The sequence below is a fragment of the Mobula birostris genome, chromosome 18, assembly GCF_030028105.1.
Source record: "Mobula birostris isolate sMobBir1 chromosome 18, sMobBir1.hap1, whole genome shotgun sequence".
NCBI lineage: Eukaryota > Metazoa > Chordata > Chondrichthyes > Myliobatiformes > Myliobatidae > Mobula > Mobula birostris.
Genome location: NC_092387.1, coordinates 64162161 through 64186764, shown reverse-complemented (window position 1 = coordinate 64186764; position 24604 = coordinate 64162161). Strand labels below are relative to the sequence as shown.

Sequence of the window (24604 nt, the reverse complement as noted above, 5' to 3'; positions counted from 1 at the left end):
GGATGCCATTTCGTCTCCAACACAGGCTGTCTTACCTCCGAATAGCAAGACCCTCTGTGACTTCGTGCCTGTGGACAGACTTTCCTTCACACACTTCAGTTCTGAACACTATTTATTGTTTGCACGATTTGTCTTCATTTCTTTCTGCTCATTGGGTGCTTGGCATTCTTTTTTAAATGGGTTCTTTTGAGTTTGTTTTGTGGCTGCCTGTGAGGAGAGGAATCTCAAGGTTGTATAATGGAAACATACTTTGATAATAAGTGTACCTTGAGCTTTGAACACTGGCCACCTTACCTTCAGATATCAAGACCCTCTGTGTGAACCGCACCCTGGAGCATGGCAGTTAGTGTAACACTATTATAGCAGCTGGTTCAGTTCCTGTCTGTAAAGTGTTTGTATGTTCTCTCTATGACTGGGTGGGTTTCCTCCGGGTGCTCCGGTTTCCTCCCACATCCCAAAGACGTACCGGTTAGTAGGGTTATTGGTCACATGGGTGTAACTGGGCGACATAGGCTCATTGGGCTGGATGGGACTGGTATCTCTAAAGAAGCAAATAACACTATCCTTCTAATTCACCCTGAAGAGTGTTGGTAAAGGTTGGGGTCCCCCATCTCGTAAAGACACTGCCCAGAAGAAGGCAATGGTAAACCACTTCTGTAGAAAAATTTGCCAAGGACCATCATGGTCATGGGACCATGATCGCTCATGTCATACAACACGGCACATAATGAATCAGGATCAGAATCAAAATCAGGTTTATTGTCACCGGCATGTGTCCACCAGTTCAATGCAATACATAATATAGAAGAAGACAAAATAATAATAATAAAAAATAAATTCATCAATTACAGTATATGTATATTGAATATATTAAAAATCATGCAAAAAACAGAAATAATATAGATCAAAAAAAGTGAGGTAGTGTCCAAAGATTCAATGTCCATTTAGGGACCAGATGACAGAGGGGAAGAAGCTGTTCCTGAATCACTGAGTGTGTGTCATCAGGCTTCTGTATGTCCTGCCTGATGGTAACAGTGAGAAAAGGGCATGCCCTGGGTGCTGGAAATCCTTAATAATGGACACTGCCTTTCTGAGTCACCGCTCCTTGAAGATGTCCTGGGTGCTTTGTAGGCCAGTACCCAAGATGGAGCGAACAAATTTACAACCCTCTGCAGCTTCTTTCAGTCCTGTGCAGTAGCCCCCCCCCCCAATACCAGACAGTGATGCAGCCTGTCAGAATGCTCTCCATGGTACAACTTCAGAAGTTTTTGAGTGTATTTGTTGGCATACCAAATCTCTTCAAACTCCGAATGAAGTATAGCTGCTATAATGATGATGACATACGACACCTCACATAATGATGATGATAATGAGTTCTCCTGTGATTTACTTTGGAATCTTGTGCTGTAAATAAAGATTATTTTTACTAGGTTGCATTAAGGAGCCTGGTGACCTTGTTAACACAGACAAGTAACTTGATCCATTTCAGATCAATGGAAGCTTGGTGACTGAATATGATAAACAGGTAAAATGGAAACTGTGGTGAATTGAAGAACGGGGACATTGGCGTGCACAGCCACAACATCAGCAGGACAGGTCGATAGGATGGGTAAAAAGGTAAAAGGACATCAGAGGAGGCATAAGATCCTATAGCAGGGAGGCTATACCAGAATTGTATACAACACCGGTGAGACCAATTAGAGGTCTGAATGTTGTAAGAGCCAAACTGAATTGGAAAAGTCGCATACTGACCGAATTGAAACAGCAGAGCCCGAGCCCAAGGGCGTTTCGAAGAGGCAAAGAGTGAGGAACGACTGGAAGATTGGACCACTTACGCACCAGGCCATATTGAAACGGTCAAGGTGTTGGGATCAGAGGAGAGAGATGGGCCGCTTCAGCTCACTGCTCTGCGGGATTTGCTCATCTCTGTGCTGGATGGAGGCTGCAGCCTGCAACGAGTGCACTTCTGGATCAGCTGAGGTGATGCCTGGCGTTGTGATCTTCAGTTCGGAATGTTGTTTGCTTGCTTTATTGTCTCTCTCTCTCTCTTCACGTTGGGTGATTGATGGTGTTCTTTTGTTTTTAATGGGTTCTGTGTTTTATGGCTGCCTGTAAGGAGATGAATCTCAAGGTTGTATAAAGTATACATACTTACATAAAAAATGCACTTTAAACTTTGAGCCACATTAAAAGCTGATTCCACAACCCACAGACTCACTTTCAATGACTCTACAACTCATTTATTTATTTACTGATACAGTACAATACAGACCCTTCCAGCAATGAGCTCTCGCTACCCATGTGTCCAATTAACCTACTAACCCGTACGTTTTTGGAATGCGTGAAGAAACTGGAGCACTTGGAGAAACCTACGGGGCAGTGGGGAGAATGAACAAACTCCTTAATAACAGTGACAGGAATTGAACTTGTATCGCCCGCTCTGTAAGGCGTCATGGTGACCGATACGTTACCATTCCGCCCTTTAGTTTTTTATCATGGTAGCATAGTGGTTAGCACAACAGTTTACAGACCAGACGACCCGGGTTCAATTCCTGCCACTGCCGGTAAGGAGTTTATACATTCTCTTCGTGACCATGTGGGTTTTCTCCGAGTGCTCTGGTTTCCTCCCACAGTCCAAGCGTGTACCAGTTGGTAGGTTAATTGATCATTTTAATTTGTTCCATAATTGAATCAGGGGATGATTGAGCAGTGCATCTGAAAGCGTCCAAAGGGCCTAATCCACCCTGTATCACAATAAATAAATAAATAATACAATGTACACTCTATATTTTTTTCATTTGCACAATTTTTCTTCTTTTGTACATTGGTTGTTTGTCAGTCTTTATTTATGTACAGTTTTTCACAAGTTCTATTGTACTTCTTTATTTTTCTGTATATGCCATCAGGAAAATGAATCTCAAGGTAGTGTGTGGTGAAACACTCTAACCTTGATAATAAATTTACCTTGGTACTTTGAATTCGTAGAGGGGAGATGGTTCCTTCCCAGAGATGCTTAGGAGTCACCAACTGAAAAGTGACCACAGCAGGAGCCCACCTGACATTCAGAAAATACCAGGGCATGGTCTGCTGGGCAATAGTCATGGAAATGGGATTAGACTGTGCAACACCGGTACAGATAAATGGATTGAATGGTTTCTTTTAACATTATAGATATTATGATGCAGGACAAGGAGAGCATTGAGGTATTCACTCACTAGTTGTAAAGTAGTTTTGCGAGATGCAAAGGACGCAGACAAAAGTCTTTTGATTCTGCTTGTAGATTCTTCCCTAATGAAGGTAGCACTTTCCATTCAGTGCAACACATAACGTGCTGGGGGAGCTCAACACATCAGGTACCATCTATGGACTGTAATAAACAGTCAACTTTGACTGAGGCCCTTTGTCAGAACTGAAAAGAAACATCAGAACGTAAGAATTCGGAGCAGGAGTAGGCCATCTGGCCCGTCGAGTCTGCTCTGCCATTCAATAAAATCATGGCTGATCTGACCATGGACTCATCTCCACTCACCTGCCTTTTCTCCATAACCCTTAAAGATCTATCCAACCTTGTCTTAAATATATTTACTGAGGTAGTCTTCACTGCTTCATTGGGCAGAGGAAGGGGGAAGAAGCCAGAATAAGGAGGTGGGGAAGGGGAAGGGATAGAAGTACAAGTTGACAGGTGATGGTTGAACCAGGCGAGGATGAAGGTGTGAAGATGGAGGAGGGGTAAATGAAGTGAGAAGCTGGGAGACGATGTGGAAGAGGCAAAGGGCTGAAGAAGGAGGCATAATTTGGTAGGAGAAGAGAGTGGACCATGGGAGAAAGGAAAGGAGGAGGGGACCCAGGGGGAGGTGATAGGCAGGTGAGTAGATTGTCCCTCTTGTTTATTGTATTTCTTTTTGTAAATTTATAGTAAATATTTTTATGCATTGCAATGTACTGCTGTCACAAAACAACAAATCACATGAAATATGTCAGTGCCGATAAATCTGATTCTGATTTTGATCTTGTCACTGGGGATTCAGAGTTACTGGAAGCAGGAAGATGGTAAGAGGCATAGAAAAAGGGCTGAAGAAGAAATGTTATAGGAGAGGAGAGTGGACCATGGAAAATAGGGAAGGAGGAAGGGCACCAGAGGGAGGCGATGGGCGGCTGAGGGGTAAGAGGGGGCCTGGAACAGGGACTGGAAATGACAAAAGTGGGAAGAAGGAGAAGGTATTCCATTCTGTTCTGTATTAGTTTGCCAACCTTTCACCTGCAGTGTTAAATGTACCCCAGGTGTATAATGACCGAATCCCAGATCCTAGCCATAGCTCAGTATAAACAGAGGGAATATGGAGAATACTAGCACAGCATCAGAAGCTGCTAGAGATTTTTGTCAGTTTTGTTATGTCAATAAACATTTGGATAGAACACAGATCAAAGCACAAGATCTCCAAATTCTGCAAATTTGCCTTTGGTGTTGCGAGAGCTTTAACCAAATGTCATAATTGGAACTGACAGAGATGAATTGGTTGCTGCTATTTTTTGCCACACAGCCTTGCTTTCCCCTAAAGGACTAGATGTCGTGGTTAGTACTGAATGCAACAGCAAAGACAAAACAAGCTCCAGATGGCCTTTGCTTTAATTTTACTCTCCACAATTAGATTGGGCACATCTTCCAGCTTCACACAGTCTGCTGCAAGATAAAAGTCCGATGAGAAGCAAAGGTGGGGGCTTTGCAAAGAGCAGGAATGTCTCATCTGAAAAGATGATTTGTATTGCACTCCTCAGCTTTGTACTCAGATCTTGATACTGAAACCTTTGTTATTTGTTGCAGAACCAACAGCTTCAAGAATCAATTTAATACACTATATAGAAACATAGAAAACATAGAAAATAGGTGCAGGAGTAGGCCATTTGGCCCTTCGAGCCTGCACCGCCATTTATTATGATCATGGCTGATCATCCAACTCAGAACCCCGCCCCAGCCTTCCCTCCATACCCCCTGATCCCCGTAGCCACAAGGGCCATATCTAACTCCCTCTTAAATATAGCCAATGAACTGGCCTCAACTGCTTCCTGTGGCAGAGAATTCCACAGATTTACCACTCTCTGAGTGAAGAAGTTTTTCCTAATCTCGGTCCTAAAAGGCTTCCCCTTTATCCTCAAACTGTGACCCCTTGTTCTGGACTTCCCCAACATCGGGAACAATCTTCCTGCATCTAGCCTGTCCAATCCCTTTAGGATTTTATACGTTTCAATCAGATCCCCCCTCGATCTTCTAAATTCTAACGAGTACAAGCCCAGTTCATCCAGTCTTTCTTCATATGAAAGTCCTGCCATCCCAGGAATCAATCTGGTGAACTTCTTTGTACTCCCTCTATGGCAAGGATGTCTTTCCTCAGATTAGGGGACCAAAACTGCACACAATACTCCAGGTGTGGTCTCACCAAGGCCTTGTACAACTGCAGTAGTACCTCCCTGCTCCTGTACTCAAATCCTCTCGCTATAAATGCCAGCATACCATTCGCCTTTTTCACCGCCTGCTGTACCTGCATGCCCACTTTCAATGACTGGTGTATAATGACACCCAGGTCTCGTTGCACCTCCCCTTTTCCTAATCGGCCACCATTCAGATAATAATCTGTTTTCCTCTTTTTGCCACCAAAGTGGATAACTTCACATTTATCCACATTAAATTGCATCTGCCATGAATTTGCCCACTCACCCAACCTATCCAAGTCCCTCTGCATCCTCTCAGCATCTTCCTCACAGCTAACACTGCCACCCAGCTTCATGTCATCCGCAAACTTGGAGATGCTGCATTTAATTCCCTCATCCAAGTCATTAATATATATTGTAAACAACTGGGGTCCCAGCACTGAGCCTTGCGGTACCCCACTAGTCACCGCCTGCCATTCTGAAAAGGTCCCGTTTATTCCCACTCTTTGCTTCCTGTCTGCTAACCAATTCTCCATCCACATCAATACCTTACCCCCAATACCATGTGCTTTAAGTTTGCACACTAATCTCCTGTGTGGGACCTTGTCAAAAGCCTTTTGAAAATCCAAATATACCACATCCACTGGTTCTCCCCTATCCACTCTACTAGTTACATCCTCAAAAAATTCTATGAGATTCGTCAGACATGATTTTCCCTTGACAAATCCATGCTGACTTTGTCCGATGATTTCACCGCTTTCCAAATGTGCTGTTATCACATCTTTGATAACTGACTCCAGCAGTTTCCCCACCACCGACATTAGGCTAACCGGTCTATAATTCCCCGGTTTCTCTCTCCTTCCTTTTTTAAAAAGTGGGGTTACATTAGCCACCATCCAATCCTCAGGAACTAGTCCAGAATCTAACGAGTTTTGAAAAATTATCACTAATGCATCCACTATTTCTTGGGCTACTTCCTTAAGCACTCTAGGATGCAGACCATCTGGCCCTGGGGATTTATCTGCCTTCAATCCCTTCAATTTACCTAACACCACTTCCCTATTAACATGTATTTCGCTCAGTTCCTCCATCTCACTGGACCCTCTGTCCCCTACTATTTCTGGAAGATTATTTATGTCCTCCTTAGTGAAGACAGAACCAAAGTAATTATTCAATTGGTCTGCCATGTCCTTGCTCCCCATAATCAATTCACCTGTTTCTGTCTGTAGGGGACCTACATTTGTCTTTACCAGTCTTTTCCTTTTTACATACCTATAAAAGCTTTTACAGTCAGTTTTTATGTCCCCTGCCAGTTTTCTCTCATAATCTTTTTTCCCCTTCCTAATTAAGCCCTTTGTCCTCCTCTGCTGAACTCTGAATTTCTCCCAGTCCTCAGGTGAGCCACTTTCTCTGGCTAATTTGTACGCTGCTTCTTTGGAATTGATACTATCCCTAATTTCTCTTGTCAGCCACGGGTGCACGACCTTCCTTGATTTATTCTTTTGCCAAACTGGGATGAACAATTGTTGTAGTTCATCCATGCAACCTTTAAATGCTTGCCATTGCATATCCACCATCAATCCTTTAAGTGTCATTTGCCAGTCTATCTTAGCTAATTCACGTCTCATACCTTCAAGGTTACCCCTCTTTAAGTTCAGAACCTTTGTTTCTGAATTAACTATGTCACTCTCCATCTTAATGAAGAATTCCACCATATTATGGTCACTCTTACCCAAGGGGCCTCTCATGACAAGATTGCTAATTAACCCTTCCTCATTGCTCAAAACCCAGTCCAGAATAGCCTGCTCTCTAGTTGGTTCTAGTTGCATTTACATGTATTAGGAATTTGCTCTGCTGTGATGACAGGAGGGGCCACTGCACAGGATCAGAAGAAGCTGCAGAAAGAAACTTGTAAATGCAGCCAACTCCTTCTTGGGCACTAGCCTCCCCAGCATTGAGAACATTTGAGGCATCCCCTTTTCAAGATGTTCATTAAGGACCCCCACCACTCATGACATAGAATCAAAGAGAAGGACAGCACAGAAACAAGCCTTTTGGTCCATCTAGTCCATGCTGAGCCATTTAAACTGCCTACTCACATCAACCTACACTAGGACCATAGCCTACCATACCCCTACCATCCATGTACCTATCCAAACCTCTTAAACATTGAAATCGAACTTGCATGCACCACTTGTGCTGGCAGCTCGTTCCACACTCTCACAACCCTCTGAGTGAAGAAGTTTCCCCTCATGTTCCCCTGGAACTGTTCACCTTTCACCCTTAACCCATGACCTCAGATTGTAGTCCCATACGACCTCTGTGGAGGTTGTCTTCTCATTATTACCATCAAGGCGAGGTATAGACACATGCTCTACCTTTTAGGAGCAGCCTCTTCCTCTCTGCATCAGAATTCTGAATGGACAATGAGCTTTTGGCCTCCCTTTGCACTACTTAGTTATCTTTTATTATCTCTTATTATAATTTCTGGTATATTTTATGTATTGCAGTGTACTGCTGCAGCAAAACAACAAATTTCATGACATGTGCCTATGATAATAAACCTGATTCTGATATACAACAACATTATTTAACAATTATAAAGATAAAGATATATAAAAATAAAGTTTGAGGTTAAAATACAAATATGAAATAAAATGCATATATGCATAAATACCAGCATATATTTACATTGTAAACAGCATTATAAAAAGCGTTGCAGTGATGGGGGCAATAGATACAGGGGGTGGTAGATGGGGTAACTAGAACGGTAGATCATATTAACTGCCTGGGAGAAGAAACTTTTAAGATAGTGTAAAGTTTTTGTTTTAATAACCTTAGAGGGCTTACCAGAAGGGAGCTTTTGGAAAAGGTAGTTTGCAGGCTGGGTAGTGTCTACAAATGTGTTTGGCAGAGAATTATGCTGCATTTTCCTTCTGGCTCAGACTTACAGTGTCAGTATCTGCAAACATAATAAAATGGAATGCCAGCTGACTCCTATCATCAGTAAAATGTCCTTATGTGACCTTGTTTTCAGTGAGGAGGTGACTGCATCTGTATGTTGTTCTGCGTTACTCTGGTATAATGTAATCCAGAAAGATACAACATTGAAACCTTGTGTGATGCTGAGAACTGAAGCCCAGACTGTTCTGAAAGGAAAGAAAGGAAGGCAGACATTGCCTATCTGAGCCTCTTTCATTAGCAGTGGGAATGAGCAAATTCCCACTGCACAGCCACAGAGAACGGCCGAAGGAGTCACGAAGGCCCGGGTCACCGGGGTCGGATGTCTGTGTGAATCCGGAAGACAAGTCCCGAAGGTCAAACATGTCATCAGCGTCCCGGGGTGAAGTTGGGGGCTCGATATTTGTGAGTCTGAGAATCTGATGACAACGATTGGAGGCCCAGAGGAGGCCTTTCCTGGGGTTGGAGGCCAGCCTGAATGTGTGAGTGAGTGGGAAGGATGTGAAAGGGACTTGTTTTACTGGTTGGTGTCGTGTTTAATTTTTGCTGCTTGTGGAACACTGCGGGCATGCTTTGTTGCCATTGGAATGTGTAGCGACACATGTGGACTGCCCCCAGCACATCCCTGGGCGTGCTGGCTGTTAACACAAACGACACATTACATGTTTCAATGTACATGTAATAAATAAATCTGAATTTGAATGTGTATGGCAGGGGTCTGAGGTGTACGGTAGAACAAAGGGAACTGGGAATACAGATCCATAATCCTTTAAAAGGGTGCTACTGGTAGATGTGGGTTCAATTGTAGTAGTTAAGGAGAAGTGTGGATAGGTACATGGATGGGAGGGATTTGGAAGGACATGATCCAGGTGCAGGTAGATGGGTGCACATAAAATCAGGTTGTCGTGGACTAGATGGGCAGAAAGGACTGTTTCTGTGCTGTAGTACTTTATTAGGACACATGGCTGGTGAAGTTTCATGCAATGACCTTTGAACTGATGACCTTCCAACTCTACAGCAGACAGTCAGACACTCCCGGTCTGTACAAATAACCGATTTCCCATACAGCAACACGCACAAAGTGCTGGAGGGTTTCAACAGGTCAGGCAGCATCTCTTGAGGAGAATAGACAGTTCATGTTTCGGGTCCAGGCATTTCATCGGGATTGGAAAGGAAGTGAACAGAAACCAGTACAAGAGGTGTGTGTTGCAAGAGGGTAGGGGAGAGGAAGGAGTACAAAATGGCAGCTGATAGGTGAAACCAGGTGAGGAGGAAGGTGGGTCGGTACTGGAGGGGGAAATGAAGTAAGAAGCTGGAGATAGGTGGAAGAGATAAATGCCGAAGGAGAAGAAAGCTGATAGGAGAGGAGAGTAGACCATGGGAGAATGGGAAGGAGGATGGACAGCAGAGGGAGGTGTTGGGCTGGTGAGGAGAAGAGAAGGGTTGAGAGGGTAACCAGAATGGGGTTTGGAAGAAGAGAGAAAGGGAACAGGGAGAGGAATTAGTTGGAGAAACTGATATTTACGCCAGCAGGTTAGACACTACCAAGACCGAAAATAAGGTGTTGCTTCTCAAACCTGAGTTTTGTCTCATTATGGCATTGGAGGAGGCATGACGGAAAGGGAAGGGGAAATCAAATTGAAATGAGTAGCTACTGGAAGGTCCTGCCTTTTGTGGTAGACAGAATTAAAGTGCTCAACATAGTGATCCGCCAATTGTTATATTGAAACAAGCCACTGCTGTCTTTAAGGAGTTTGCACGTTTTCCCTGTGTGTTTCCTCCAGGTGCTCCGGTTTCCTCCCACATTCCAAAGATGTATGTTTAGGGTTAGGGTTAGTTAGCGTGGGCATGCTATGTTGGCACTGGAAGCATGGCAACACTTGCTGGCTGCCCCCAGCATAATCCTTGTTGATTTGATTTGATGCAAATGATGCATTTCACTGTATGTTGAGATGCATACCTTCCAAATAAAGCTAATCCTTCTTTCTTTCTAAATTTCAAAGTAAATTTATTTTCAAAGTACATATATGTCACCACATACAACACTGAGATTCATTTTGTTGTAGACATTTACAAGGTTCAAAGTTCAGAGTAAGTTCATCATCAAAGTACATATGTTATCATTTACTGCCTAAAGATTCATTTTCTTGCAAGGATCTTGCAAGACTGACAAACAACCAATGTGCAAAAGGAGCAGATAAATCTGAGAAAGTTTTGAAGAAAGTGTAACAGGGCTACTAAAACAGATCATATGGTCACAGTCATATTGGTGTCTGTGGGATCTTGCTTTGCATGAATTCACAGTATGTAAAAAGCCAACAACCATGCTGACTAAGATGCTTTTCTGAGCAAATAACATCGCCTGTGATTAGCCCGTATCCTTTCAAACCAGGGGTTCACAACTTTTTTTTATGCCATGGACCCCCAACATTAACCAAAGTGTCCAAGGACCCCAGGTTCGGAATTCCTACTCTAAACATTTTCTATTCACAAGCCATTGACCCCATGATCCTTAAGAAGTGATTGATTTGGAGGTACATTGACAACCTAGAAAAAGAACTTGGACAGGTGTGTAGACAGGAAAGGTTTGTAGGATATGGGCTAAACATGGGTAAATGTATTTGTTTATTTATTTATTGAGATACAACACAGAACAGGCGCATCCACCCTTTGAGCCACACTGCCCAACAATCCCCTGATTTAATCCTAGCCTAAACATGGGACAATTTACGGTGACCAATTAACCTAAAACCCGTACGTCTTTGGACTGTGGGAGGAAACCGGAGCATCCGGAGGAAACCTACACAGTCACGGGATAACGTACAAACTCCTTACAGGCAGCGCCTGTACTGTAAAGCGTTGTGCTATTCTTTACGATATCGTGCCGCCCCAATTTGCGGACTAAATGGTACTAGCTTAGATGGGAAACTTGGATGGCATGAACCAGATGGATCGAAGGGCATGTTTCCAATTTGTATGACTCCATGACTTTATGGCCCTATAACCTGTTCAAGTGTCACGCCTACCACTTCTTCCTAAGCTCTTTCCAAATACCCACCACCTTCTGTGTGAAAAATCTCCTGGTCTGCTCCCCTTTAAATCTCTCAGCTCTCGCCTCAAACCAATGCCATCTAGCTTTAGACTTCCCCATCCTAGGAAAAGTCTGTTGCCATCTGCCTTATTTATATCCCTCAGGATTTTACAAACTTGTGTAAACTCACCCCTTCTCCTCCTTTGCTCTAGGAAAACAGACTCAACCTATCCAATCGTTCCCTATAACTCAAGCACTGTACTGGAGAGGATGTGGCAGGCACTACAAAAATGCAGGAAAATCAGTGTAATACAATTCATTCCTTCTGGGCCGGATTTGGAAGCGAGACTTACTGAATGAAACACTATGAGCGAGCATTTGAACCAGAAACATTAAAAATCCCACCCTGTTAAATAGAACACACAATCTTGTTTTCATTTTAAATCAAGATGGAAACAATAAAGATGAAGCCAAGCCTGAACTTTTTCACAGTTCAAATTGTGTTTTGGCTTATCATTTTAATTACAGCTGTTTATTTTTACCTGGAAATGCTTGTTAAAGTGCCAAATGCCAGACTGGAAACACCAACCAATTTCTCAAATAGAAACACTGGCCATGTTTAACAGGAATGTGAAGTCAACTAGTTTCTTATCTGAGGTCTACTTTCAAATTGCAAATGATTGCAAATTGTATGTCAGGAACTGACTATCAAATTCAACAGGACAATGGGTTGTACAATGCAGAGCTGAACAACAGTGTTAAACCCTTGGGTTATAGTTGACACAGAATAAACACAAAATTGAAAGAGATCAATTAGATACAGCATTCATCTTTGTTACTCCAGTCAAAGTATGAACACATTTTGCAGGCAATCAATAACACAAGAGGTTCTGTAGCTGCTGGAAATCCAGTGTAACACACACAAAATGCTGGTCAGACAGCATCTATGGAAAGGAATAAATTGTTGATATTTTGGGCTGACACCCTTCTTCAGAACTCATGCAGACTTGGTCAGCCTAGGCAAGTATAATAAAGAGTTTCCAGGAGCAAAAGAGTTCATCTCAGTAGGTGCAATGTAGCCTTAGATCAAAAAAACATTGTGCATAGGAACAGGACTTCTGCCCGTGGTTCTGATAAAGGGTCTCAGCTCAATATGGTGACTTTATTCATTTTTATAGATGTTGCCTGACCTGCTGAGTTCCTCCAATATTTTGCATGTGTTTCTCTGGCCCCTGGTGTGTCAAATTATGTAAATTAGGGAGAGTGTGGGGAAAGAGAGAATGTGGGAGAGAGAGAGAGAGAGTGGGAAAGAGAGAGAGTGGGAGAGAGAGAGAGAGTGGGAAAGAGAGAGAGTGGGAGAGAGAGAGTGGGAGAGAGAGAGTGTGGGATGAGAGAGTGGGGATATAGAGAGTGAGGGAGATAGAGATCTGAGGAGAGGGTGAGCGTGGGGGAGAGAGAACGTGGGGGAGGGAGAGAGATTGTGGGGGAGTGAGTAAGTGTAGGGGAGTGAGAGTGGGAAGAAAGAGTTGGGGAAGAGAGAGTGGGCAGAGAGAAAGGTTGTGCATGGACAGAAAAAGTGCAGGGGAGAGACAATGTGTGGAGAGTGAGAGCGAGGAGAGAGAGTGTGGTGAGAGAGAGTGTGTGGGGGAGAGAGAGAGTGGGGGAGAGAGAGAGTGTGGGGGAGAGAGAGTGTGGGGGAGAGAGAGTGTGGTGGGGGAGAGAGTGTGGTGGGGGAGAGTGAGTGTGGTGAGAGTGAGTGTGTGGGGGAGAGTGTGTGTGTGGGGGAGAGAGAGTGTGGGGGGAGAGTGTGTGGGGGGAGAGTGTGTGGGGGAGAGAGAGTGGTGAGAGTGAGTGTGTGGGGGAGAGTGTGTGGGAGAGAGAGTGTGTGGGGGAGAGTGTGTGTGGGGGAGAGTGTGTGGGGGAGAGAGTGTGTGGGGGAGAGAGAGTGTGGTGAGAGTGAGTGTGTGGGGGAGAGAGTGTGTGGGGGAGAGAGAGTGTGGGGGAGAGTGAGTGTGGTGAGAGTGAGTGTGGTGAGAGTGAGTGTGGGGGAGAGAGTGTGTGGGGGAGAGAGAGAGTGTGTGAGGGAGAGAGAGAGTGTGTGGGGGAGAGAGAGAGAGAGCATGTCTGGAAGAGAGAGAGCATAAGACCATAAGGTGTAGGAGCAGAATTAGGCAAGTATGCTCCACCATTCAATCATGGTGGATTCTGTTTTCCCCTCATCAGTCTCATCCCCCGGCTTTCTCCCCGTAACCATAAGACAAAGGAGCAGAAGTCAGCCATTCGGCCCATCGAGTCTGCTCCGCCATTTTATCATGAGCTGATCCATTCTCCCACTTAGTCCCACTCCCCTGCCTTCTCACCATAACCTTTGATGCCCTGGCTACTCATATACCTATCAATCTCTGCCTTAAATACACCCAATGACTTGACCTCCACTGCCGCCCGTGGCAACAAATTCCATAGATTCGCCACCCTATGGGTAAAAAAAATTCTTCGCATTTCTATTCTGAATGTACGCCCTTCAATCCTTAAGTCATGCCCTCTCGTACTAGACTCCCCCATCATGGGAAACAACTTTGCCACATCCACTCTGTCCATGCCTTTCAACATTCGAAATGTTTCTATGAGGTCTCCCCTTTGAGATAACCTTTGATCCCTGTCCAATCAAGAACCTATCAAGTTCTGCATTAAATACACCCCATGACCTGGCCTCCACAGTTGCCCATGGTAACAAATTCTAAATTCACCACCCTCTGGCCAAAGAAATTTCTCTGCAACTCTGTTTTCAATGGACACCCCTCTATCCTGAGGCTGTTCTCTCTTGTCCTAGACTACCCTCTACCTGCCCCCCCCTTCCAATGGGGAACATCCTTTCCACATCTGCTCTGTCTAGGCCTTTCAACATTCAAAACATTTCAATGAGATCGCTCTTCATTCTTCTAAATTCCAGCAAGTACAGACCCAGAGCCATCAAATTTTCCTTGTATGATAACCCTTTCATTCCCAGAATTATCCTTGTGAACCTCCTCTGAACCCTCTCCAATGCCAGCACATCTTTTCTTAGATGAGGAGACCAAAACTATTCGCAATACTCAAGATGAGGCCTCACCAGTGCCTTATAAAGCCTCAGCATCACATCCCTGCTGTGGTATTCTAGACAGCTTGAAATGAATGCTAACATGACATTTGCCTTCCTCACCATTGACTACAAGTTCTGCACAAGGACTCCCAAGTCCCTTTGCATCTCAGATTTTTGGACTTTCTCCCCATTCAGAAAATCGTTTGCAAATTTATTTCTTCTACCAAAGTGCATGACCATGTATCTTCCAACATTGTATTTCATTTGCCACTTTCTTGCCCGTTCTCCTCATCTGTCTAAGTCCTTCTGCAGCCTACCTGTTTCCTCCACCAATCTTCATATCATCTGCAAACTTGGCAACAAAGCCATCTATTACATCATCTAAATCAGGGGTGGCCAACCTTTTACATTCCATGCTTCAATTTTTTCACGCACGAGTTCAGATACGTCATAAACCTCTTGTACTCCCACAATTCTTGTAAAAATATGCTAATATAGAACTTGTGCATGAAAAAAATTGCATCTGAACTCGTGTGTGAAAGAACTGATGCATGGAATGTAAAAGGTTGGTCACCCCTGATCTAAATCATTAATATACATGTAAAAGGAAGCGGTCCCAACACTGACCCTTGTGGAACACCACTACTCACTGGCAGCCGACCAGAAAAAGATCCTTCTATTCCCACTTGCTGCCTCCTACCAATCAGCCAATGTTTTAACCATGTTAGTAAATTCCCTGTAATACCATGGACTCTTAACTTGGTAAGCAGCCTCATGTGTGGCACCTTGTCAAAGGCCTTCTGAAAAGCTAAATAAACAACATCCACTGCATCCGCTTTATCTATCCTACTTGTAATTTCCTCAAAAAATTCCAACAGGTTTGTCAGGTAAGATTTTCCCTTAAGGAAACCATACTGACTTTGTGTTATCTTGTTCTGTGTCACCAAGTACTCCATAACCTCATTCTTACTAATTGACTCAAAAATCTTCACTGAGGTCAGGCTAACTGGTCTATAATTTCCTTTCTGTTGATCTCCTCCTTCCCTAAAACATGGAGCGACATTTGCAATGTTCCAGTCCTCTGGCACCAAGCCAAACTCCAATGACTTTTGAAAGATTATTACTAATAATAATTATTACTAATAATAATCCACAGTCTCTACTGCTAGCTCTTTTGGAACCCAAGGGTGCAGTTCGTTCTGTCCAGTTGACTTAAGCACCCTTAGATCTTTCAGATTTTTGAACATCTTCTCCCTTTTTAGTAGTAACAGCAATCATTTCTCTTCCCTCACACCCTTCAACATCTGACATATTGCTAGTGTCTTCCACAGTGAAGACTGATCTAAAATACTCATTTAGTTCATCTGCCATCTCCTAGTCCCCCATTATTATTTCTCTGGCCTCATTTGCTAGCCGGTTCTATATCTACTCTCATCTCTCTTTTTTTTTTACATATTTGAAAAACCTTTTATTATCCACTTTAATATGGTTTGCTAGTTTGCTTTCATATTTAATCTTTTCTCCCCTAATGATTCTTTTAGTTACTCTCTGCAGGTTTTTAAAAGATTCCCAATCCTTTATCTTCCCGCTAATTTTTACTTTGTTGTATGCCCTCTCTTTTGCTTTTACACTGTGGAAGAGGTGACCTAATGGAGGTGTATAGGATGATGATGACATTGATTGTGTGGATAGCCAGAGGCTTTTTCCCAGGGCTGAAATGGCTGACATGGGGCATAGTTTTAAAGTGCTTGGAAATAGGTACCGAGGAGATGTCAGGGGTAAGTTTTCACACAGAGAGTGGTGAGTGCGTGGAATATACTGCCAGCGGCGGTGGTAGAAGTGGACACAATAGGGTCTTTTAAGAGCTTCTTAGATAGGCACGTGAAGCTTAGAAAAATAGAGGGCCATGTGCTAGGGAAATTCTAGGCAGTTTCTAGAGTAGGTTACATGGTCGGCACAACATTGTGGGCCGAAGGGCCTGTAATGTGCTGTAAATTTCTATATTTTATGTTAGCTTTGACTTCCCTTGTCTGCCACAATTGTACAATTTTGCCTTTTGAGTGTTTCTTTGTTTTTGGAATACATCTATCCTGCACCTTCCTCATTTTCCCAGAAATTCACGTCATTGCTGCTCTGCTGACACTCCTGCCAGCATCTCCTTCCAATTTACTTTGGCCACCTCCTCACTCACACCACTGTGATTTCCTTTACTCTGCCAAAAGGACATAGGAAGGAAAAGCAAAGAGGTCCTGAAAAGAGAATTTAGAGAGCTAGGTAGAAAGCTGAGAAGCAGGACCTCCCGTGTGGTAATTTTAGGATTGCTGCCTGTGCCGCACGCCAATGAGGGTAGAAACAGGATGATTTGGAAAACTAATATGTGGCTGAGAAGCTGGTGCAGGGGCAGGGCTTCAGGTTCTTGGATCATTGGGATCTCTTCTGGGGGAGGTGAGACCTGTACATAAGGGACGGATTGACCTGAACCCAAGGGGAATCAATATTCTCATGGGCAGGTTTGTTAGAGATGTTGGGGAGGGTTTAAACTAATTTGGCGGGGGGAGGGGTGTGGAAACCGGAGTGAAGGGAATCAGGATAGGACGGATGGTAAAAAAGCAAAGATAGCATGCAGTCGGACTGTCAGGAAAGGCAGGCAGATGATAGGACTAAAGTACAGCCACCTGGGTGAATGTCAGTGCGTTACAATGCAGTATCAAAAAGAGTAGCAAATTCCGTACTCAAAGTGCTATATCTCAATGCATGGGGAAATAAACATAGAACATAGAACATAGAATAGTACAGCACAGTACAGGCCCTTTGGCCCACAATGTTGTGCCGACCTTCAAACCCTGCCTCCCATATAAGCCCCCAACTTCGATTCCTCCATATACCTGTCTAGTAGTCTCTTAAACTTCACTAGTGTATCTGCCTCCACCACTGACTCAGGCAGTGCATTCCACGCACCAACCACTCTCTGAGTAAAAAACCTTCCTCTATTATCCCCCTTGAACTTCCCACCCCTTACCTTAAAGCCATGTCCTCTTGCATTGAGCAGTGGTGCCCTGGGGAAGAGGTGCTGGCTATCCACTCTATCTATTCCTCTTATTATCTTGTACACCTCTATCATGTCTCCTCTCATCCTCCTTCTCTCCAAAGAGTAAAGCCCCAGCTCCCTTAATCTCTGATCATAATCCATACTCTCTAAACCAGGCAGCATCCTGGTAAATCTCCTCTGTACCTTTTCCAATGCTTCCACATCCTTCCTATAGTGAGGTGACCAGAGATGGACACAATACTCCAAGTGTGGCCTAACCAGAGTTTTATAGAGCTGCATCATTACATCGCGACTCTTAAACTCTATCCCTTGACTTATGAAAGCTAACACTCCATAAGCTTTCTTAACTACCCTATCCACCTGTGAGGCAACTTTCAGGGATCTGTGTACACGTACCCCCAGATCCCTCTGCTCCTCCACACTACCAAGTATCCTGCCATTTACTTTGTACTCTGCCTTGGAGTTTGTCCTTCCAAAATGTACCACCTCACACTTCTCCGGGTTGAACTCCATCTGGCACTTTTCAGCCCACTTCTGCATCCTATCAATGTCTCTCTGCAATCTTTGACAATCCTCTACACTATCTACAACACCACCAACCTTTGTGTCGTCTGCAAACTTGCCAACCCACCCTTCTACCCCCACATCCAGGTCGTTAATAAAAATCACAAAAAGTAGAGGTCCAGAACAGACCCTTGTGGGAGACCACTAGTCACAATCCTCCAATCTGAATGTACTCCCTCCACCACCACCCTCTGCCTTCTGCAGGCAAGCCAATTCTGAATCCAGCTGGCCAAACTTCCCTGGATCCCATGCCTTCTAACTTTCTCAATAAACCTACCATGTGGAACCTTGTCAAATGCCTTACTAAAATCCATATAGATCACATCCACTGCACTACCCTCATCTATATGCCTGGTCACCTCCTCAAAGAACTCTATCAGGCTTGTTAGACATGATCTGCCCTTCATAAAGCCATGCTGACTGTCCCTGATCAGACCATGATTCTCTAAATGCCTATAGATACTATCTCTAAGAATCTTTTCCAACAGCTTTCCCACCACAGACGTAAGGCTCACTGGTCTATAATTACCCGGACTATCCCTACTACCTTTTTTGAACAAGGGAACAATCCCTCCAATCCTCCGGTACCATTCCCGTGGACAACGAGGACATAAAGATCCTAGCCAGAGGCTCAGCAATCTCTTCTCTCGCCTCATGGAGCAGCCTGGGGAATATTCTGTCAGGCCCCGGGGACTTATCCGTCCTAATGTATTTTAACAACTCCAACATCTCCTCTCCCTTAATATCAGCATGCTCCAGAACAACAAACTCACTCATATTGTCCTCACCATCATCAAGTTCCCTCTCATCGGTGAATACCAAAGAGAAGTATTCATTGAGGACCTCGCTCACTTCCACAACCTCCAGGCACATCTTCCCACCTTCATCTCTAATCGGTCCTACCTTCACTCCTGTCATCTTTTTTTCTTCACATAATTGAAGAATGCCTTGGGGTTTTCCTTTACCCTACTTGCCAAGGCCTTCTCATGCCCCCTTCTTGCTCTTCTCAGCCCCTTCTGAAGCTCCTTTCTTGTTTCCCTATGTTCCTCAATAGACCCATCTGATCCTTGCTTCCTAAACCTCATGTATGCTGCCTTCTTCCTCTGACTAGATTTTCCACCTCACTTGTCACCCATGGTTCCTTCACCCTACCATTCTTTATCTTCCTCACCGGGACAAATTTATCCTTTACATCCCGCAAGAGATCTCTAAACATCGACCACGTGTCCATAGTACATTTCCCTGCAAAAACATCATCCCAATTCACACCCGCAAGTTCTAGCCTTATAGCCTCATAATTTGCCTTTCCCCAATTAAAAATTTTCCTGTCCTCTTTGATTCTATCCTTTTCCATGATAATTATAAAGGCCAGGGAGCGGTGGTCACTGTCCCCCAGATGCTCACCCACTGAGAGATCTGTGACCTGACCCGGTTCATTACCTAGTACTAGATCTAGTATGGCATTCCCCCTGGTCGACCTGTCCACATACTGTGACAGGAATCCATCCTGGACACACTTAACAAATTATGCCCCATCTAAACACTTGGAACTAATCAGCTGCCAATCAATATTAGGGAAGTTAAAGTCACCCATGATAACAACCCTGTTATTTTTACACCTTTCCAAAATCTGCCTCCCAATCTGCTCCTCTGTATCTCTGCTGCTACCAAGGAGCCTATAGAATACTCCCAATAGAGTAATTGCTCCCTTCCTGTTCCTGACTTCCACCCATATTGACTCAAAAGAGGATCCTGCTACATTGCTCACCCTTTCTGTAGCTGTAATAGTATCCCTGACCAGTAATGCCACCCCTCCTCCCCTTTTTCCACCCTCTCTATCCCTTTTAAAGCACTGAAATCCAGGAATATTCAGAATCCATTCGTGCCCTGGTGCTAGCCAAGTCTCTGTAATGGTGGATGATCTTGTTGCACTATTACAAATTGTCAGGTATGATGTTGTGGCCATCACTGAATTGTGGCTGAACGATGGTTGTAGTTGGGAGCTGAATGTCCAAGTTCACACATTGTATCAGAGGGATAGGAAGCTGGGCAGAAGGGGTGGTGTGGCTCTGCTGGTGAAGAATGGCATTAAATCAGTAGAAGGATGTGTCACAGGATTAGAAGATGTTCAGTCCTTGTGGGCTGAGTTAAGAAACTGCAAGGATAAAAGGACCCTGATAGCAGTTATATACAGGCCTCCCAACAGTAGCAGGGATGTGGACTACGGATTACAACAGGAGATAGAAAAGGCACGTCAAAAGGGCAATGTTATAATAGTCATGGGAGATTTCAACATGCAGGTTGATTGGGAAAATCAGGTTGGAAAAGGACCTCAAGAGAGTGAATTCGTTGAATGCCTAAGAGATGGCTTTTTAGAGCAGTTTGTTGTTGAGCCTACAATATGATTGAGTTTAACTTGAAATTTGAGTGGTATGAGAAAACAGTTTGCCACTTGAGTATTTCTTTGTTTTTGGAATGCATCTTCCTGCGCCTCCCTCATATTTCCTAGAAACTCACGTCATAGCTGCTCTGCTGTCATCCCTGCCAGCATCTCCTTCCAATTTACTTTGGCCATCTCCTCTTTCATACCGCTATAATTTCATTTACTCCACTGAAATACCGCTACGTCAGACTTTACTTTCTCCCTATCAAATTTCAAATTGAAATCAGTCATATTGTGATCACTGCCTCCTAAATGTTCTTTTATCTTAAGCTTCCTAATCACATCCAGTTCATTACACAACACCCAGTCCAGTATAACTAATACCCCAGTAGGCTCAGTGACAAACTGCTCTAAAAAGCCATCTCTTAGGCATTCAACAAACTCAGTCTCCTGAGATCCATTTCCAACCTGATTTTCCCAATCGACCTGCATGTTGAAATCTCCCATGACTATCATAACATTGCCCTTTTGACACACCTTTCTATTTCCCATTGGAATCTGTGATTCACATCCCAGCTACTGTTGGGAGGCCTGTATATAACTACCATCAGGGTCCTTTTACCCTTGTAGGTTCTTTACTCGAATCACAAGGATTCAACATCTTCCGATCCTATGTCATAGCTTTATATTGATTTGATGCCATTCTTTACAAGCAGGACCAGCGCCAGCCCCTCTGCCTACCTTCGTGTCCCTCCGATACAATGTGTAACCTTGGACATTCAGCTCCCAACTACAACCATCCTTCAGCCATGATTCTGTGATGGCCACAACATCATACTCAACAATCTGTAAAATTACAACAAGATCATCCACCTTATTTCTTATACTCCGTGTATTGTGGAGACAGAGTGTGTGGGAGACAGTGTGTGGGCGAGAGTGTGGAGAGAGAGCGTGAGAGGGAATAGAGTGTGTGGGAAGAGAAAGAGAGGGAATATGGAGACAAAGGTAGTGTGGAGAGAGAGAGCATGAGGTGAGAGAGGGAGTGGAGGGAGAGAGTTGTGAGGGAGAAAGAGAGTGCGGGGGAAGAGAGTGTGTGGGGAGAGAGAGAGTGTGGGGAAAGAGAGAGTGTGAAGAAAGAGAGTGCGTGAGAAGATAGAGAGTGGGGGAGAGACAGTGTGGATAAAGAAAGTGTGTGGGGAGGTAGAGTGTGGGGAGAGAGTGTGGGAAGCGAGAGAGGGTGGGAAGAGAGAGTGTGGGGAGAGAAAGTGTGGAGAGAGACGGTGTGGGAGAGAGAGAGTTTGGGAGGAGAGAGAATGGGGGAGGTGGGGAGAGTGAGAGGGTGGAGGGAGAGATGGTGTGGAGACAGAGAGAGACAACATTACAATATTTTTTACAACAAAATATGCCAATTTTTCTGGGAAGATTCCCAGTGGAGTTTATTTGCCCAATTTTTACCTGGAGACCCTGTAAACAATCACACAGTACACAAGGAGACATGTGACCAATCATGGCCATGCCAATCACTCAGTTCCAATCTTTGCGTCTTCCCACCCTCCTGCAAACCTTTTACCCTTCGCAGACTGGGAGCTCGATTCACTGAACACCTAAGCTCTGTCCGCCAGAGAAAGCGGGATCTCCCAGTGGCCACACATTTTAATTCCACGTCTCATTCCCATTCTGATATGTCTATCCACGGCCTCCTCTACTGTCAAGATGAAGCCACACTCAGGTTGGAGGAACAACACCTTATATTCCGTTTGGGTAGCCTCCAACCTGATGGCATGAACATTGACTTCTCAAACTTCCACTAATGCCCCACCTCCCCCTCACACCCCATCTGTTATTTACTTATTTATATACACACATTATTTTTCTCTCTCTCCTTTTTCTCCCTCTGTCCCTCTCACTATTCCCCCTGCCCATCCTCCGGGCTTCCCCCCTCCCCCTTTCTTTCTCCCTAGGCCTGTCCCTCTCATATCCCTTTTGCCAATCAGCTGTCCAGCTCTTGGCTCCATCCCTCCCCCTCCTGTCTTCTCCTATCATTTCGGATCTCCCCTGCCCCCTCCCACTTTCAAATTTCTTACTAGCTCTTGCTTCAGCTAGTCCTGACGAAGGGTCTCAGCCTGAAACGTCGACTGTACCTCTTCCTAGAGATGCTGCCTGGCCTGCTGCATTCACCAGCAACTTTCATGTGTGTTACCCTTCACATATTCCAGGTATGTGAATACTTCTCTTCGGATGATTTTAAATTAGCTTCCCGCAGCATTTCAGGCAGTGTGTGTATTAGCATACCTGCTCAAATGTTTTTGATAATAAGCTACCCAGCAATGGTCACAGCTATCACTTACATCGCGGACATGGGTACAGAGTTATTCTGTGCAGAAATGATATATCAGTGTAACACTACGTAGTCTGGTCCCTCACAAACAGTCACATTGAAAGCAGATTCATTATGATGAGTTAACAATCTTGTTGTGCTCGATGAGTAGGTACTTGCCTGTGATAGCCATCAGTAGATTTACATGTTAATGTGCTTTTGCAGTAAATCCGGCTCATTCTGATAGGCAAAGAGGGATGTCTTGGATATTCCATCTGGGTAGCCTCTGACCTGATGGCATGAACATCAATATCTTTAACATCCAGCAATTTCTTTCTCCTCTCCTTCTCTCCTTACCCATTCCCCGTTCTGGCTCCCTTCATACCTATTCTCTTGTCCTCACCCTCTGGTGCCCTCCTCCTTCCCTTTCTCCTGTGGTCCACTCTCCTCTCCTTCGTCAGTCCTTTACCATTTTGTCCGTCACCTCCCAAATTCTCACTTGCCCCACCCACCCACCTTCCCACACACTTGGTTTCATCTATCAATAGCCATCCTGTACTCCATTCACTCCCCACTACCTTCCTGTTCTATCTTGTTCCCCACTTCCTTTGAAGCCCTGATGGAGGGTCTCGCCCAAAACATTGATTGTTGATTCCTCTCAATAGATGCTGCCTAACCTGCTGAGTTCCTCCAGCATATTGACTGTGTTGCTCTGGAAGTCCAGCATCTGCAGAATCTCTTGTGTTTATGGCTTGGATAAGGGACTAACTTCATTCAATTAACTGTTGCTCCTGCAAAATAAATACCCAGGTTTCAAATGAATTATTCCCATTTCTGTGCAAGTGTTCGTTTGAATGAATTGATACTCTGCTAAAATATCAAGTGAAGTTGCAGATGAGTGACGCAGATGACAATTTCCCGCAGTATAACTTTAGGCTTAACTTTGGGAAGTTTACCAACAGTGAGCAGTTAAATAACTTCATGTTCTTTAATTAAGTTGGTTGCTTTCCTCACAAGTGAACTTCTAATCATTTTTAAGCTGCTAAACTCGGAAGCTAAATCCAGGAGATAATTAATGTTAGGAGCTGAATGATATTAAAATGCATTGCTCTCTGGTACAGTGGAATGATATCTGGCTGAGAATTATTTCATTGTCTTCTTTGGACCTGCAGTCAATTCCTCACATCTTAGTTAGGAATTCCCAGAATTTTAAAAAAAAGCCAAATATGTCAACACATTTTATGAATGTTTTTGGCTATTCCAAGTTGCAGTTCAGGAGCAGCCAAGTTCTAAAGCTGGGAATGTTTAGTATCAGAGACAGTTAATAAATCATAGAATCATGGACAATGCTCATAAGTTATCACATTGGCCAGGAAAGTGTGGTAGGTGTGAACTAGCCTCCCAACTCTCTGCCTGGAGTCTCAAAGCACAGCTCTTCTAAAGGTGATGAGAATCTGTCCTGGGCCCAACACTAAGCCCAAAGAAGGCATACCAGCGCCTCTGCTGCATTCAGTGCTTGAGAAGATTTGGCATGTCACCAAAGACTCTTACAGATTTCTATAGATGTACAGAGGAGAGCATTCTGATTGGCTACACCACTGCATGGAAGATCCAATGCACAGGATTGCAAGAAGCTGCAGGGATCTGCGATCTAGCCAGCGCCATCACGGGCACAACCCTCCCCACCATCAAGAACATTCTCAAGAGATGATGCCACAAGAAGCTGGCGTCTGTCACTAATGACCCTCTTCTCATTACTACCATCATGGAGAAGGCTCAGGATCATGAATACC

General features: G+C 44.2%; 1 long non-coding RNA gene across 1 annotated transcript; it reads right to left on the bottom strand.

Moving 5' to 3' along the window:
* Positions 1-1213: 1213 nt before the first annotated feature.
* LOC140211870 (uncharacterized) lies at positions 1214-23560 on the bottom strand. The gene is made up of 3 exons (XR_011889603.1): positions 23489-23560; positions 22988-23102; positions 1214-2105 (listed from the first exon to the last, which is right to left on the bottom strand). It is a non-coding gene; the product is annotated as an uncharacterized lncRNA (long non-coding RNA).
* Positions 23561-24604: the final 1044 nt, after the last annotated feature.